Source organism: Serinus canaria, chromosome Z (assembly GCF_022539315.1).
Source record: "Serinus canaria isolate serCan28SL12 chromosome Z, serCan2020, whole genome shotgun sequence".
NCBI classification, from domain to species: Eukaryota; Metazoa; Chordata; class Aves; order Passeriformes; family Fringillidae; genus Serinus; species Serinus canaria.
Window position 1 is genome coordinate 60,317,881 of NC_066343.1, and position 13,269 is coordinate 60,331,149.

Here is a 13,269-nt window from a genome sequence, read left to right on the forward strand (position 1 = left end):
AGTCGGTGACTCTACACAGAAATCAATAGCTTTCATCACACTGAGGGGCTCAAATGAGATTATATGCATTCGAGGGAAGGGAAACGGGGGCAAAAAAAAACCAAAACAACAACAACAAAAAAACAGAAACCACAAAAAAACCCATTCTCCCCCAAAAAAATCACAACCCCCAAGCCGACAGTGGCGATTAACCCTTTCCATCCCGTAAAGAACCGCTACAAATTTTGTCCTGAGTTTGCTTAGTGACAAAAACTAGGACGGTTTCCCAGGGGAGACTGAAAAAGAAAAGTCAGCTTTGGAAAATGATTAAAGAGGTGTTGCTGGTTTCGGAGAATAGGAAGTGGGTTCTCTAGGGGCTGGAGAGAAGGGTGAGATGCCCTTGCTAGGGGCTGAGGCAGTACCGGGCTGCGGCGGCCGTGCGCCGGGTGCGCAGGGTTAGCAAGGGCTCCTTGGCCGCCCCTCCGGGGCTTGTCGCCTTCAGCGTCCCGGGGTTCAGAAGAGGGGACCTGGCCGCAGGAAGCAGCGAATCTCCCACTCCGGTAGGAAGAGCTATTTTTGTCCCAAGATATGGGGGTGGCTCAGCGCAGCCTCGCCAGTCGGGCACGCAGAAAGTCTCCTTGAGTCTGCTCCGGTTTAAAACTTGAGGAGCTTTGGACCAAAAAGATGCTTTGCAAGAAGTGTCTGGAATTGAGGTTCCCAGAGGTTCAGATTTCCCCTCGCTGTATTGCGGAACGTGGTGAGGAGCCCGTGCGGTGGATGTGCCGAGAAGGAAAGAGGTTTCGCACAAGCCTGAAACTGGAAACAGCTCAGCGGGGAAATAAATCACGAAATGAATTAGCTGCTCCGGGGTGTAGGCTTTGACTCATCTAGAGGGGTGCGATCTTTAATCTTCAAGTCTTAGCTACTGCATGTGAGGGAGAAGTCTACCATAACAGCACTAAATCTATCAAAACAGAAGAAAACCTGTCAGTGGGTTTCTCCTGCACACCCAGGAAACCTTCCTGACTTTTAATAATACAATCAAGCTTATTAAATCTCGCTACTGATTAATTAAAAAAAAAGAAAAAAAAAAGAAAAAAAAAGAAAAGAAAATCAGAAGGCAGCCATCCTTTTTCTCCTAGAGCTTTTCTGGGAGTTCAGAAAGACTCGGACCGTCTCCACAGGACTGACCGGCATCCGCCTCTTTATCCAGCCAGAAGTGGACACGCTGGCATGGGTAGCCTAGGCAGGGGAGTAAGGTCTTTAGCAGGTGGGGAAAATAAATTCCCGCAAAATTCTGGGAGAGGAAGGTCCCCAAAAGATGTTGAGGAGGTGTCAGAGAGCGGGTCGGGCCGGGGCATGGAAAAGCTCAGTTTCTTCCCAGCCGAGTGCTGCCTGGCGTTAGCGCCGACAGCCGCGGACGCACATGGAGAGCGAGGCAGTTTGGGGATGTTTATTGCTTTAAACTTTCCCCTTTGTTATCTTCCTAGTGTCAGGAAGTGTTCGAGGACAGGAAATACAGCGGCTATTTTGTCTCCGGGGTGAACAGAAATCTCAAGGCAGCGAGGAAATTTCAGGCCCACTTTCAAGTCCTGGCTCTGATGGGGGTCCCAACCAGGGTGATCGGGCCCTTTCGTTCCCCTCGCCGGCCATGGGATCTGTGTGGGCGGTGGGGGGGGAGGCAAAGACCCAAGCCCGGCCCTGCGCCGGTCCCAAAGGGCGCTCGTCCCACATCAAGGATCAAACTGGTGAGAAAGAGGGGATGGCCAGCAGCGAAACAACCCTGCACCTCACGAGTCTATCCTGCCATAATGTGGGGAGGATACACCCTAATTCTACCCCCCTCGTAAACAGGATGATTCCTTTGGGAAATTTCCCTCTCCAAAATAGCCTCAACCAGCATCCCGCCTTAGGGCTGGTACAATTGTCGCTTTTTCACGTCCCAGGAAAACAGCTCACAACCCCACCTCTGGAGTGTGGCTTTGGAGAGGAAAAAACCCCTAAACACAACCCTTCCCCCACCTTAAAATATTAATAACGTCGTCCTCATCAGCGACAGTAACCATAGCACGGCGCAGAGCAGCAGCCGAGGCGGGCGCGGGGCGCTGGCGCTGTCGGGCCCGCGGCCGCCGCGAAGGCTGCGGGGCCGGGAGGACTGCCCGCCCTCGGCACGCCGGGTCCCGGCACTGGGACCCGGGAGGGCACTTGGGGCCGGCAGGGCACAGGGTGCCCCGGCACATCTCGCCGGGCCGGGCGGCAGAGAGCGGGCGGATCCGCTCGGCTCGCCGGGAGGCAGCTCCGCAGGGAGCCCGGCTGTCCGGGCCACCCGCCCGCGGCCGAGGCGAGGAGGCGAGGCGACCGGAGAGCTCCAGTCCGCACGGTGCCCGGGAACCGGCTGCTGCCCAAAGGACCCGTGCCGGGGAGCGCCTTCCCCCGGGCTCGGTGGGTTCGCCGGTGCCACCCTCGGCCCTGCCCGCTCTCGCAGCGGCTGCAGTGTCTCACCAACTCCCAATTCCTCCGTGCGCAAGAAAGCACTGACTAGCTGTGTTTCCGAGAGTGTCGCTTTCCTCCTCCCCTGCGCCCCGCTGACCTTCGCAACGGGGTTTCAGGCGATAAAAAATACAACAAAACAAAACCACCAAATAAAAAACCAAAACCACACACACACAAACCACCCCCCCCACCCCCACCCCCCCAAAAAAACCCCAGCTAGACTCAAACATCGGCAGCGAACACCAAACAAATGAAGGAATATAACAGCTGGAAGACACTAAGTTTCACAGTTAGCTTTGTCTGATGGGCAGCGATCTACTTTAGACCCAACAGAGGATCTACCACCCTCTTTGGTCATTATAAGGTGAATTTATTGCTTCTTAAATGAACATAATAAAAATGACAACTGCAACCAAAGCTGAAAAACCTTCTATGCGTTTTAAAACCAAACACAGAGTCATCTGTAGGGAAGTTAAAGAGGCCAGGTTAATCAGCTGAGGAAAGTCAATACATGTAAACAAAAAATTTTGCCCAGTAAAATAAGTATTTTAGCTTAGATCCTTCAAATAAATCTTATAAAATTAACAGCCAGAGAAGCAGCAGGGACACCCAAAAAAGAGACCAAGTCCAAAGAGGGAAAAGTTAGAAATCATTCATTCTCCAAAGATGATAGTCTGTGTCAGACTATCTTGGCCACATACAGGTTATTATACTTCTGAGGAGGAGAGGTTGCCTCACTACACAGGAAAAAATAAAAACAAAAACCACTGAAAAGGATTTGCATAATGCTAGCACTGCAACTTTCAAAACTGCAGACACAAACTTGTTAAAGTGGCTACATACAAAATAGGAGAATCCTAAGTGAAAGGTAGTGCAACCAGAATGTTAGTGGGATGAATTAAAGATGGACCGTGACCCTTTGTACAGTATTTTTCATGCATGAGACAAAAGCAGGGTCTGTGGAGGTGAGTTTTTATGTGATGTCCACTGTTCAGTGGTCTCTCTTTTGAACAGGGGCAAATAAAAGCCATCAATAAATAATAACTCTTACATTAAGAACAAGCATGCAAAATATACTTATGGCTTAGCATTTTTTTCCTGCTAATGGGACATGTGCCATCCATTATGTACGAAGATGAAAGGCATATCATACAATATGGTGGTATTGGGTGTGTATGTATGTATGTGTATGTAGATAGAAAGCAAGTCAGAGTATTAATGCAATAGGTACCACTAATACATGTGTTACATGTTTGTGTCATTCATCTGGAGCATATAATCATCATTAAAGCTACTTGCGGTTTCCTTTCTATTTCTCAGGATCTCGTATTCCATCCCAGCTCATGACAAGAAATGTACCATGACTAAGTGTAGCAAGAGCTTGAGATGCTTGTCAGTGTTTGTTCTTTTCCTCTATAAGGTGTGCCTTTCTGGCTGTATCCACATATTGTGACTTTTCCAACTGTGTTGCACACAGCTTCAGTTTCCCTGGGTAAACAAACATGTACAGGGTGAACTCGGCATCTGAAGATCCTGCAGTGCAGTGTGTACTTTAATAGTTTCACTGCCAAAAACACATTTGGCAGATAAGAAATTTTTAAATGGTATCAACTTCCTATCTATGCATATAATGTATTCTAACTGGGCAGGGGAAATTTGATGTCTTTAGGACAGTTTTTCAGTTTGCCTGTAGGTTGTCTTCTGTGCACTGGTCCCCTCAGTTTCATGACATGTTGGAAAAGAAAGCAAAACACTTTGGAGAAGGGAAGCCAGTTAATGCGTTCTAACCCCAGGACCAAACTCAACATGTACTCTGGGCAACACTGCAAGTGCCATCAGTGAGGAGGTGGTGTCATTCCCTCCCTTGTCAGGGGTACTAAAATTAATAGAAGGCCTAGGACAGAGAGTAGATATGATCTGATCTGAAGATCATATGCATTTGACCCATGTTGTTGGATAAAATATATGTGTAAGGAATGGTTAAAGTGAAGAGAATGTGATCCAGGAAAAAGGTAAAAAAATATGAAGGTGGCTTTAGGGTTGGAAGAAAAATGTATTGAGCAAAAATGTATGGTGGAACAAACAGAATGACAGAGGGGCAGAGGTGAGAGAAATGTTTAAGAAATTGAATGCAGTGTCATTGGAAACTGAGAAAATAAGGAAGAAGGGAAAAAACAATGGTGAAGAGAATATAAAAGAAAGAGCATGTCAGAATGAAGAATGAAGAGAGGGAAGATGGAGGCGGGGCAAGAAAATAGAAAGACAAAATCTTCTTTCCAGAGTGCGCTTGTAATTGACACTGAGGCTGTGACAAATCAGATGTTGCCACTAATGATAATGATTTGACACTTGACTGCAGAAGTTTTCCAATCTTCTTCATAAAAATATTTTTCTGTTAGAGTGCAATCAGTCTTAGTGTATGTGACAAAACATGGTTATGCCTATATTAATTTCAGCACAGTAATTGTTTATTTTTTTGCTACTCTTGAATTTGTGTAGGATTTCTTTCTTATAATAAAGGAAATGCTTTTTGTTTGTTTGTTTTGTTTTAAAAAAGCACTGCTCTTGAAAAGAAAATACCCACTAAACCGCCCTCCCCAAAAATGTCTCTTTCCGTAACTCCTGTAGGTCAAAGAGGACCCCTGCTCCGCATATGTGCAGAAACTAGCAGGCCTATAAAAACTTGATGTGAATCAGCACTGCTCCATTACAGGTCAACTAAGGCTGAGTCAAGCTACTCTTAAAAGGCATCTACCAGAGAGAAGAAATATGAGACAGACAGGAGCAGTATAGAAAGATATAGGTATTAATCAGAGTAAAAGACAGACAGCAAAAGCAAGAAAATTCTGCCAAGCTTTAATACTTTCCCACTAATATGTTCAACAATGGCCTTATACCCTACACACTCTGTCTGGCTAAGGTCACATTGAACTTAGCTATGCAAAAGGAAGCAGCTGTCAACTGTAGCACATGGCAGATGGAGAAATCTTATCAGATTTTTAAAACATGAATTTGCTTTTTTTTCTTTAATTCAGAAATTGATTTGCTGCGTGATGTTAGAAACCCTTATACTGGCACCACATGTTGCAATGAGCCATCTTCTACCTCTGTGTGACAAGATAAGGATGTTTTTACTATATGTGTATATTTTGCTATACTTGGATTTTCAGAAATGCTTGGGGTCAGTCTTATTTATCTGTTTCAGACCTCCTTCCCCTTTATCTAGGCTGTAGTATAAATATTATTCTCATAACGATGAATTTGGTAACAGTTGCTTACGTGGTAAAAAGGAAAAAAACAGTTTATTTCAGGAATTATCACAGGAGGTCAGAACAGGTGAACAGAGTAGTCCTTCCTCTCTTTCAAATCTCTGTTAGAGGGCTGGCCTGAATTTCTTGGTGAAGCTTCACCAATCTGAACAGTTTATAAAACCCGTGATTCAAAAATTCAGCAAATGGTTAATAGTTTAAGACAAAGATTAGGTACTCCAGATGTATGCACCTGCTCAGAAACACTACTGAAAATGGGTTTTGAACTCACTTTATGGCAAGATGGAATTGTCTGCTTAAAAAAAAATAAAAAGTACTATGCTCAACTGTTGATTTTGCAGTGTCTCAAAGACTCCACAAAGTCATTGCCATGGTGAGTCATCTGCAGGAGTCACTCAAAAGTTTTTAGTTAAGCAACACATTGAGGCAGGCAGTAATCATTATATGCATTTTACAGATGCACTGAACTCTCCTTTGAGTAAAAAAAGGGTGAAATTCTGCTGTCAATATCATCAGCTTATTGAAGAGGAGGCTTCTTGCTGACTTGCAGTGCAACAACTGGAGATACTTCTCAGCTTTAAAGATCAAAGTAACACAACCTCTGCATCTTCATGTTCCAGCAGATAAATGCATGTTTCTAAGGTAGCTCTGTGTGCAATATTATACTGAAGCATAGCTTTAATATATAAGCAGATTTAAACCCAAATATTTTTACATGAATTTTCATCTGTGAAAGAGCTAGTTCTGCAAACCTAGCAGGTGCTCTGGCTCACCACCAACTAGTTATAAAGTGAAAAAAACACTTAAAATTAGGATAATACTTTATTCCTTTGACTCTGAGATTATTTATTATGCAAGTGGACCCTTTTAAGAGCTCTGTTTATAAAGTGGTAAAGCATTTGCCTATTTCTAAGGACTCAAGGAAGTCCACTGTAATAAGAGGCCTTTCTGAAGACAGGTTGTATGTTGCTTCCTGAGTCCCTGATACCTTTCATTCATTCACAATAATTCTCACTTATTGTCATCACCACAAAAGACTGATTATAGTTGTTTAAGGTGAAATCCTACTCCATTCCTACAGAGTAGGAAAAAGACTTTCTGAAAATCACCAGCTTGAATTGTTGAATTGAATTAATGTCTTTCCTCTACTGGAAGAAGTGGGTTTTTTATATAGATTGGCAGCATCTAAACACACTTTGCATCTGGAGTCCTCTATAAATTTAAGAGCTCAAAAGGAAACACAGACTTGTACTTCAGAAGGGCTGCTCTTTGACTGAGAGAAATAAAGGGCAATGGTTTTCTGGAAATTGTTTATGGAAAGTCAAGAGGATGTTAGGCAAAGGTTCTTGCAACTTGCTCCTCTTTTATGAATGTTTCAACATAATTTCCTGTTATCTTTTCTTCCTGCAAGTTAGTCTGATTCAATATAATTCAATGGAAGAAAACCAAATGATTGAATGTACATGAACACAGCTTACATTAATAGGATTATTTGGAATAGAGAAGTATGACTTCTCTAAAACTGTAGAAGTATGCATTTTGAGGTCTAAATGCAGAAATTCTTACTCAGAAAATCAATGAAACTGATGGTGATCAGGCTACATGTATATGTAGATTTATTCACTTAAATAACCTCTTTTATAAATGTTTCAGTGCAGAGTTCTGTGATAGAAACCTTAGTCAAAGCTGTTATTTCCCTCAGGTTAGTAAAATTTTCATATGAGAAAACCCACATGCTTAAACACTTTAATATTTTTTGCATCTAATATATATCTGCTAGACATATTTTTTTCTTTTTTTTTCCCTGAGAAAGTAACAAAATATTCTATATTGTAATAATTGGAATACTGTTTGTCAGAAGTTGGAAATACCTTGCTCACCCATGTCCAGTTACAGAAGCAAAATTTACATAAGCTTCACAAAATTTCACCTACAACAAACCAAATTTTTTTGTAAATAAATTGACAGAAGTATTTTTATAGAAAAGAATACTGAGCACCAGAAATTACTTACAGACAGTTAAAATACTGCTGAAAATTTAATTCTTATGCTAAAGTATATCTCAGAAAAGTAGAATAATTTTACTAGTCACTTTTTTTTATAGTTCAGGTTCTGATGGCATAGAAACAAAGAGGAAAGAGCCATGGAGAGTGTGAGAGTGAAGAGGAATTAAAGGATGCTAAGCACAAACTGTAGTCTTTTTCAAAGAAAGGTGTCTTGTGACTAGACAGTGCTAGAAGAATTATGAATAACTAGGATCCAAATCAGTAGAGCAGCATATTTACTTTACTATCAGAATTGTAATCAGAGAACATAGTTAAGTTGCATTTTACTTCCCCTTTAGTTGTGTTGAGTTCTCTGAAAAAAAACCCCATAATAAATATGCAACTAATCTGTCAATATCAACAAGATCTTTAGAAATTTTCCAACAGACAATAAATAAACGTGTTATTAATTTACAACAGATATTTCCTCTTTTGGATAATACACCTACCCACATTACTCTTGCAAAAATTTTGGCTGTCTAAGTAAAGACCTTGATGAAATTACATTCAGAAATGACTCCTAATTCCTTGTTATCTGTTCAATTAGTTATGGCAAAAAAAGGTATGGTGGATGTATGATACTGTTGTGGTTTTCTGACTTAATTTTATGATCACTAAATACCAGGGTTAGTCCTACAACAGCTTAAAATGAACTATTAAACTATTAAATTAATGAATAATTAAAAATAATATTTACTTTTAATTTATAACTATTGATTATGCTGTAAAGATGATGTAGGTGAATTGAACCCCAATGTGAGGTACAACTGGAGGACATTTTACTGGCAAAGTAATGCCTATATGATCTCTAACTTGTCGAAATACAACATTTAAAATACATTTAAAAGTAGATATAAAAAACCCCAACAGCTGAGGAAATATCAGAGATTGCTCTATGCAGATGCTTGTAAAGAATCTCTGTTCAGTACACCCTGTGGGAGTAGATTATGAATCTGAGACCGTCCTTGAAGTTCCAATACACTGGTGCCCTAAGAGCTGATGTGAGAATGCACGGCCCTTTTTACAGGACTGCCTCATGATGTGTGCTCCACTAGAGTATAGTAATGCTCTGGCTACAGAGCATCTCTTCAACATGTCTTAGAGCCAGCTGCTACTCAGTTTTCTGTGCATCTGGCTGGATAAAAAGCTTAACAGATTCTGTGCAGCACTGACATGAACAGGGCCGGAGTGGCCCTCGGGGTATGCCTCAGTACATTTGTGATGGATACAGAAAGGTACTAAGGCAATATTCATTGTGCCTTCTTTAAAAGCCCTGGTTCTGGTTGCCTTGAACATCACCAGAGATATTATTAGCATTACAGTCCCCAGTGGGAATCCAGGCTTAGCAGGTTTGCCACCATGAAAACATAATAATGAAAAATAAATCTGCCTCAAATATTTTAGAATCTGTAATGCCAGTGAAGAGAAGGAGAGGAACAAAATACAGCACATAAATTGACTTTTGGAAGACTAAATAGCACAGGCAAAAAGAACACAGAATGAAATGCAGAGAACCTGAGGTCCATGCTATTGAATACCTTTATAAGCTTTGCCCTTATATTATGTGTGATTTTAAACACAGCAAAAGTTAGATCCATGAAAAATGGTGTCATTTTAGGAGATTTACATTTTGTCTTCCAAGTTTTTTTTCTTTTTGCTAGTGAGGTAAATCTGTAACCTTGTGTTAGGTGTCTCATTTTGCAGGGGTGGGGAAAGGTATGTGGTCCCAAACACTTATCCACCATAGTAACTCTTGCCTGCAGTCAGCATGCTGATCAAAGAGATGTGCAGTGATCCTGGGTGGGAAGCATCTGCAAAATACTAGGTCTTCAGTCTTTTCCCTATTCCTAGCTTTGACTTCTTTGCAAAAAAGGACTTCAGTCTGTCTGGGAGCAATAGCTCAGTGACACATATTTAAAAAAACCAAAACCAACAGAAAACATAACAAAGCACAACATTCCAGTCAGGCACCTGTTATACAATAACCTAGAGATTACAGGGTTTTGCCTGGATGTACCTGAGAAGGCTCAAGATGAAACCTTTCAAGCCCCTTCAGACAACTCCTATCACCTCACTATTACCTGGTGGGAACATGAGACAGGGAAAATGCTAGACATCATCCATCCCCTCTGCTGAAGGTGTATAGCTGTGGAGAAAAGATCTGCAGAACTGGGACACAAGGGCAGGAACAACCATGATTCTGAAGCTCAGTGATTGGTTACTGGTCTGGAAGAAGAAAAACCCAGGCTGTTATCTCTGTCTCAAGGCTTATAAAGATATTTTCTTCCTTTCTGATGCTGCATTCAGTGATTGGATAAGAAGTTAGAAATTTGATCTTCTCTGCTCTTCAGCATATTAAATAATTGTTATTTAAATAATTGTATCCCTCTGGTTGTCATATTTTGGCCCTGTAAATACTAAATTCTTTTCTGTCTCTAAATAAGTCAGTTAAAATATCACAAACACTGAGCACTGTTCTGTGCCCACTCATAGGGAGCTCAGGTGGTGCCACATGCAACTGCCATGGATATACTCCAAAGTCTCAACATCTGTGTGTTTTGTTAAATATTTGTAAGAGTGACATATACTGGCTCCAAGGAATGTCTCAGGAAGAACAAAACAGAAAATGAAAAGAATACTTTAAAACTGAAATGTCTCTATTGCTTGTTTTCTTTTTTATTCTGAGAAATTTCCAAGAAATAATTATTTTTCTGACACGTAACATTGTTTGTCATTGTTTGTAAGCCAGGAGAACACAAAGGCAGGGAACAAAATACTTCCAATGTGACTTTTGTAACAAATAAATGTCTGCACTATGAGTGTAGGAAGATTTTTTTCATGAGTATCTGTTTTGCATTAATGAATGTTTGGAAACTGTAGCAAGCAGTAAATAGACAGCAGAGAAATCCCACGACTGCATCTTTTCCCATTCTCCACCAAGCCATAAAATGTAGCAGAATTATCACCAGTGTGCAGTCTAAGTACTACATCAGAGCTCCCTTGTGCTGATGGAGTCATCCAGCTAATGGACATTTTTGTAAGACAGATAATTCTATCCTTATTCTTACTTCTAAAAATCGTCTTTTCCCTCTCTGCTGGTCTTTCTGTGCCATTCAAACACTCCTGGTCTGCTCACATCTTCCATCATACTGTGTGCACTATCAAATCTGTTTTCTTTCCATTCTTTTTCTCTGCCTGCTGCAATCTCTCTGCCCTTCTGGCAGTGGAGGAGAGGTAGTGAATTGCTAGAAAGGAGTGGGAGAATGACTGCAGAGTGGCCACCTTTTCTCTCAGTTTGCACTTCTTCTCTCAGAATGAAACTTTCTCCTTTGTATCAGAGCAAGGGAAAGGTGTTGCTCAGCTGCAGGGCTGTTAAATGAGAGGGGCACATTGGCCTTAACATCATTGATGGCTTCACAGACATCTCAGTCCCATTGCAAACACCAATTAGTATGGTGCTCTGCTCCTCAGCTCTTATTTTTGTCTGTCCTACATTCCTTTTCCCCCTCGGATAATACAGGTACTGTTAGGAATTTCACAGACTCACAGAGACCTGTCTCATGATACACAAATTTCAGATAAAAAGGTAGCAAATTTTAATTGGATTATCAGTCTACATGGATTTGTATTGGCTCATATTTTCAAGAATGTGTCTGTAAAGGAAAAGGACCTCCTTGACATAGATGCTAAGATTAACTTTGACATTTGGACTGTTTCACAACCAGTATTGACTCTGTAGATCATAAGAGCCATCTGGGGCCTGAATCTGTAATTGCTTTTATCAGCAGTTAACAGTTTATAGAACAGAACATGTTATGAGCACTGAATGGAAGTAGATTTACACCTAATATCAGATAAATATCAAGATACACGTCTAGAACTCGTAATTTTTTTTCTTTCTTTTGAATGCTGCTGATCACCTGAATGTCAGAATTAGCAAAGCACAGCTCTTCCTGGATCTCAGAGGTTTCTAGTCACGTCCATTGGTTAAGAGGCTGTAGCCTTTATTCTCAATGCTCTGATATGGATCTTGTGCAGTTATTCTTCCCCTTGTAAGTTCTGCTGGGTGACTTCAGAACTTGCTTTCTGAGATCTTAGATCATGGGAAAAGTTATCTCTTTTCCCATGAGCTTCTAGTTTGCCTGCAGCTCAGTTTAAAAGGCCAGCTCTAGCTTAAAAATCCCTACATTGTTAGAGTCAGGTGCAGCTCGGTGCTGCCTCTACTGCACTTTGAGCAGCTCTGACCTTGTTAGCCCTCTTGGCACTGTGTGACATGGCTCTCTTCTGGTACCTGGTGGGACCACCCATTCCCCTGGTCCATGGTATGTACAGGCTCTCCACAAAGCAGGTATACACAGTAAGACATGGTGGCTTTACTTCAGAATGTGTGATACAGGAGTCTGTCCTATGTTCAGAGAGTGAACCTTTCCATGGGTTTATATGTTTAACTCCCTTCCTAAAGGGGTGTCTGTGTGGATATCTCTGTGTGTGGGTGTGTGTTTGTAAATTAGACTTTGCTTTAAAAAACCTTCCTCCACAATCCAATTTAGGAGAACCCAAATAAACTCTTCCATCTGATTCGCATGGGTACAAAAATTAATGTGTGTAAATGGGTACTGCACCATTCATATTTGGCACATGGTATGAAGCTACAAATCTTGGAGCAAGTCCAGATCTGTACCATTCATGTTAAATTTATTGTGCCAGAATTACTGTCTTATCCTAGAAATGTTTCTGCACAGTCCAAGCTAGATCAGCATTGTCACATTAATTAGCTTTCTTCCATTTTCTTCTGGGCATTTCATGTTATCTGTCCAGATTACTTGTCACTGACCTTATTCTCTATATTTTCTGTATCTGGTAAAACTTAGCAGCAACCTAACATTTTATGTATGTATGTTCTTCACTGTGAGTGTTTGGGTTACAATCCTGGGGTTGTTTCATCTTGAAGTTGTGGCTGTGCCACACTTTGCCCATTATCCTGCCCTAGTTTATCACCAAATCCACATGAGATGGTCGCTGCAGTGACTTACACTGCTAGTGTTACTAAGGGAGACACAAATTCTTAGATTCTTGTAATGCAACGTAGAAACCATCTGGAATACATGAAACTAAAAATTAATTCTAATCAGGAAAATTTTAGTAGATTTTAAATTGTTTCAGAAATTAATATGAGTAACAGGACAGATGATGTGCTATTTGGAGCATAGCTATTTCCCAGAATAAACCTAAATAGCACAGATGACTCTATTTATCCAGAATGTTCCAGAAAAAAAGGTCATTAAACTGGACCAGGAAGTGGTACTGTTCTGAATAGTGCATGAACAGAGTCATAGTAACAGGCGATGACTGGAGGAGTCCCAAGGTAGCAATATGAAGTAGATGGGATTACCCCCTCATTGTTCAGAGACAGGTTACTTTAAAAGAGTGAAACAACAGTGAAATTAAAGAATGACAAAAAGTTCTACTGTATATTGTGTTGC